Genomic DNA, 6,000 nt, shown 5'->3' with positions numbered 1-6,000 from the left:
CCGATTCACTTCTTTTGCTGATTCACCTTGTAGTGGATGTGAGACAGAGTTGTACACAACGGTTCCGTATTCGAACTGACAGCTTGCCGACCTGGTGTTTTCGTACGGGAAGGCAAATGGCAACAGGCGACGGGCAGCAAGGTTGTATCAGGAGACCAATCCCCACCTACAACAACCACGACATTCAATGTTCGCAACAATTTTTAAGTGATTGTCTGAGACAGGGTCGTTTCAGGAAGCAGGAAATCATAAAGGACGTATCCAAAATGTTCGGACACCAGGCTTGGAGGAATATGTAATTAACACTGTGGAAAGCAAACGACACGTCAGTACCAGGTATTCCGCCCGCCAGTAACGGGTAAGCCAGACGACCATATGGAACATTCTCCATGCCAATTGTTACTGCCTTATCAATTAAAGCGTGTGCGGGGCTTACTAGTGACAGACTTTCCCCATCAGGAGCAGTTTTGTCAGTGGTTTCATGATCAGGCAACCGCGATTCCGGGATTTGTGTCATCCACACTATTCACAGATGGGGTCACCACTACGCGACGTCGTATCTTCGACTTTCATAACAGTCATAAGGTGATAAGGTGATAGCGAATCATTAGCATCGATGCAGCCACAATGTATCGGCCGGGATAATTGGCGAACGTATTTTGTGACCAGTCTTCCTTCCACGTCGCCTAACAGGCCTGAACTATCGGCTTTTCTTGTGGATGACTTTGTCTCCCCTGGAAGAAGTGGCGTTGATGATTTGAAGGGTTATGTGACCGCTACATAATGGTGCTCCAGCCGATTTTGCCGGCCACATCTAAATCGTATCTTCCCTGGTCGATGGATAGGACGAAGGAGTCCAGTTGCCAGTTGCATGGCCTGCTCGTTCACCGCATCTTTAACCCGTGCGATTTCTGGTTACGGGGCCATCTGAAAAGTATCGCGTATGCAGAGGCCATTCCAGGTATGGAGACACTGGAGCAGCGTATTCATGCTGCCTTTGACACTGTTCGGATGCAACCTTGCCGATGTGAACGTCTGGGACAGAATGTGCTATGGCGCGTACACGCATGCACTGAGACACATGGATACCATTTTCAACACATACCGTAACTGTAGCTGCATGGCTGGCCGCTGTGACCGAGCGGTTCTAGGCGCTTCAGTTCGGAACTGCGCTGCTGCTACGGTCGCAGGTTCGAATCCCGTCTCGGGCATGGATGTGTGAGATGTACTTAGGTTAGTTAGGTTTAAGTAGTAGGGGACCGATGACCTCAGATGTTAAGTCCCATAGTACCTAGAGCCATTTTGTGGCTGCATGGTACAGCACCTATTAGAGCGCAGTATCCTTGACGATATATGATTCAATAAATGGTCTTTAACATGTAAATCACCCATTTTCGGACATAAGTTTATTAGATCTTTTCTGTTCCGCATCTTCTCGTTGATCATCCCTCGAATTAGTACAAGATGGAAAAAAATCTCCCTGTATTTTACAAATGTTTAGTAAATTTCACGTGTATTTGTGCACGTATTTCACCTCTATGTCCAGCAAGTGTTGCCTAGCAGTTTTATCTTCATTCACCTCAATGTTTGTTACGTCTTGTCTGCTGAACTAAGAGCAGTACAATAACATAATTTTGCAGGTACATCCAGCAGTATATGTGTCTACGGTCTGCTAGATGTGTTGTGTACAATATGTTGTAGTAAATAGGTAATAAATTAATATGTCTTGCATGATGCGGTAGCTTATCACGCATCTCAGTATTTATGACGTCATATCTCCTGAACTAAGCGTCATACAATGATGTGACGTTTCTAATGCAGTCAGTGGTATATATGAATACTGTCTGCAAAATTTGTCACGAGTACAGTTAGCAGTAAAGAAGTAGTAAATTCAAACGTCATGCTTCATGTAGTAGTTTTAAAGCATGAACAGCGAAAACGCAGTAAGCGATAATCTTCTCACGTTTCATTTGTGGGGGTTGTCAGAGTGAAAAATTTCGTAAAGATTCGAAATGGTGGCCGAGCGGTTCTAGGCGTTACAGTCTCGAACCGTGCGGCCGCTACGGTCGCAGGTTCGAATCCTGCATCGGGCATGGATGTGTGTGATGTGCTTAGGTTAGTTAGGTTTAAGTAGCTCTAAGTTCTAGGGGACTGATGACCACACAAGTTAAGTACCATAGTGCTCAGAGCCATTTGAACCATTTGATTCGAAATTGTGTGTAAATTTTTTTGCAAGTCTCTAAGTTCTCTCACGCACAAACACTGGATGACTGAATTATGGGTATTCTCGCGTCGTGGGATACACTGATTTTACACTCCCTCCCAAAAGCTCTTTGATAGGTATATGTTTCTTGCCCCCACAGTGATTCTTTCCAGATTGTAAATGATATGTTTGGCGAAAGTCGGTCCACTTCTTTCAGGAGATGTGAAAACATAGATACATATGTACTCACAAACGCAAATTCCCGTTTATTACGCATATGGACACTGCTGACTTAAGCAGTCTCTAAAATTTGCAGTGTGTGATACAGCTGACTTAAGCAGTCTCTAAAATCTGATTTGTTTGGTTTTAAAGTCTTAAGCACGCACGTAGCAGAGGTAGTGGGCCAACTACCAAACACAGATGTCCTGTGAATCTTCAGGTTTTGGCGGCGCAAAGACTGTTCCATTAAGTTTCGGGTGTGCAGCCGTAAGAAATCTTCTTCTTCTTCTTCTTCTTCTTCTTCTTCTTCTTCTAATATTTCGGCTGTAAAAAGTTCAGCCATCTTCAGAGTGAGCCGCAAGACTGCCGCTCCAGTGCTTGCTTCGTCCCTTTATACTGTTGTACCGCGCGACTGCGCATGCGGCCACAGATGCAAATGCGCCAGAGACGTTGGTCGGCGTCAGAGACGCGCATAATGCGCGAGTTGTATCTATGACTCCGCAGTTGATCTTTATTGGCATATCGATATATCATTGTGAGCTGCACTGTGACGACATCTTTGCGAGTTTATTACAGCAAGTGCCGGATTCCAGGATTTATCAAGATTGAAACCACTGTCTCTATTAATTAAGTTCGTCGTCAAGCGAATTTCAATTGCCTCCTTTACTATCGAGTCCCAAAATGACGATGTAGTTGCCAAAATTTCGAAGTTGTCATACAACATACTTTGACCATTATCAATACAGTGCTCTGGTACTCCCAGCAGATAAAGGTAATGCTACTGTTATATTGTCTCGGGACGAATACCATGATAAAATGTACAATTTATTGAGTGATAGCATGTACCGGAAGATCAGCAGGGATCCCACTAATCGAGTGGCGAAGAAAACTGTTTCGCTTCTGAATGATTCTCCCTTTCCACCAGAAGTTGTTCGGAGATTGAAACCAAGTGGTCCGGTGCCTCCTAGACTTTATGGTCTACCAAAGGTCCACAAGAAAGATGTTCCTCTACGCCCCATAGTGAGTAACATAGGCTCTCCGACCTATGACGTTGCCAAACATCTGGCATCATTGTTGAGGCCTCTTGTGGGAAAATGTACTCACCACATAAGAAAGTCGGCTGACTTCATTAGTAAACTGATATCATTGAAAATGAACCCGTCTGATATATTAGTTAGTTTTGATGTGGTGGCTTTATTTACAAAGGTTCCCCTTCCAGAATCTCTACAACTTATTGAAAGAAATTTTGACAAAGAGATTTCAGCTTTATTTAAACATGTTCTGACCTCCACATATTTCTTATTTAACAACGAATTTTTTGAACAGACGGACGGAGTCGCCATGGGTAGTCCCATATCCTCTCTGGTGGCCAATTTATTTATGGAGGACTTCGAGGAGAAGGCGCTTGAATCTGCTGACTTGAAACCCACGGTATTCTGGAGGCATGTTGATGATACCTTTGTAGTTTGGCCCCATGGTGACAACTTGCAAGACTTTTTAAGACAACTGAACTCCCTCCACGATCAAATAAAGTTCACAATGGAAATTGAAAAGGAGGGATGCCTTCCTTTCTTGGATGTTCTGGTTCGGCGCAGAGAGGATGGCACTTTGGGACATGAAGTGTATAGGAAGCCGACACACACCGATCTGTATTTACGTGCAAATAGCTGCCACCATCCTGCCCAGACAATGAGTGTTCTCCGAACTTTGACTCACAGAGCGCATATTATTTCTGACGAAAGCAGTCTGCAAGATGAACTTTCCCACTTACAAAGAGTGTTTCAAGACAATGGGTACTCTCCACTACAAATACAGAGGGCACTGAAAATGAAACCGAAAGAGGCCACAAAGAAAGCAGAAGAAGATGAAGAAACCTTTAAATCGATGGCCTTCCTGCCATATGTGGGTAGCCTCTCATCAAAATAGGACGCATTCTCGGCAGACACAAAATAAAAGTGATTTTTCGTCCTCCACCTAAGACAGCTGCACTCGTGGGCTCCGTCAAAGATGATTTGCTGCTCCGAAAATCTGGAGTTTACAAAATTCCATGTGAATGTGGCCTCTCTTACATCGGACAAACAACTCGTACTGTCCAAGAAAGATGTACAGAACACCAGAGGTACATACGACTTTTACAACCTAACAAGTTGGCCGTGGCAGAGCACTGTATTGATAATGGTCACAGTATGTTGTATGACAACGTCGAAATTATGGCAATTACATCGTCATTTTGGGACTCGATAGTAAAGGAGGCAATTGAAATTCGCTTGACGACGAACTTAATTAATAGAGACAGTGGTTTCAATCTTGATAAATCCTGGAATCCGGCACTTGCTGTAATAAACTCGCAAAGACGTCGTCACAGTGCAGCTCACAATGATATATCGATATGCCAACAAAGATCAGCTGCGGAGTCATAGATACAACTCGCGCATTATGCACGTCTCTGACGCCGACCAACATCTCTGGCGCATTTGCATCTGTGGCCGCATGCGCAGTCGCGCTGTACAACAGTATAAAGGGACGAAGCAAGCACTGGAGCGGCAGTCTTGCGGCTCACTCTGAAGATGGCTGAACGTTTTACAGCCGAAATATTTGACGGAGATTTCTTGCTGCTGCACACCCGAAACTTAATGGAACAGGTGTCCTGCTTCGCACTGAAACAGGCACGGCATTGCGGTCGTAATATATCTTCTGGCGGTATTGCTGAAAGGGCTGTAAAAGTTATAATGAGCCATGACCACGTTTCTTCAGACAGGCGCACCATAAAGGACGTGCTATGGTGTCTTGCAGAGTACACGTTATGAGATGCGTTCTGTGCCATTCCTATTCGAAGTAGGTTAGCTCGCGTTGCTACTTTGCTATTGACTATGGCGTTGCGTCAATGGCCAGAAAATTCTGATGTACGTTAGCCACACGCGTACACATTTCGTCCTAGGCTGGCCCCATTTTGATAATCCTTGAAAGCTGAGTGAATAACTTGTTTCACCAGTAAGCTGAGACTGAGACAATGTTAAGTTTGCAATAAGTACTTCCCTGCGAAGGGCAAAAGTTTCAGACGTGAGTCCAAATCCGGCGCATATTTTAATCTGCCAAACAGTTCCCAAACCAAGAACATTTATGACATAGTGCCAGTTACACATCTGCTTATTGTCTGACACGTTTATAGAGCTCCATGCTAGAAAGGAAGATGAGATACGAAAAGTTTCAAATAATTTAGACCTTCTAGCCACTTTAACACAGCTATTTAGATTGTTGAAGAAAATACCTTTTTTGTTGTATTGCTACAGACTGGGACGCATTAACCCACATAAGCATATGACGCTACTCCTCAAGCAGAATTTCAGATGTGAGTACAACACGAATAGCTGCTGCTGAAAGGAAGTGAATATACAGGGAGAATTGGAACACTTAAGTCCTGTGTGCAGATTAATTTTTCAATGAGAAATGGAAGACAGAGTAATTAGCAGATACTGTCAAGATAAGTTGTACCAGCTAACAAGATATAATATAAATCATGAAATGAATCACAGAGTGTACAAATAGTACGTCATCAGGAAGATATGAAGTTACGCAGA

Source organism: Schistocerca cancellata, chromosome 1 (genome assembly GCF_023864275.1).
Source record: "Schistocerca cancellata isolate TAMUIC-IGC-003103 chromosome 1, iqSchCanc2.1, whole genome shotgun sequence".
Taxonomy (NCBI): Eukaryota; Metazoa; Arthropoda; class Insecta; order Orthoptera; family Acrididae; genus Schistocerca; species Schistocerca cancellata.
The sequence above is the reverse complement of the archived record's forward strand: the minus strand, read 5'-3'. Positions refer to the sequence as shown.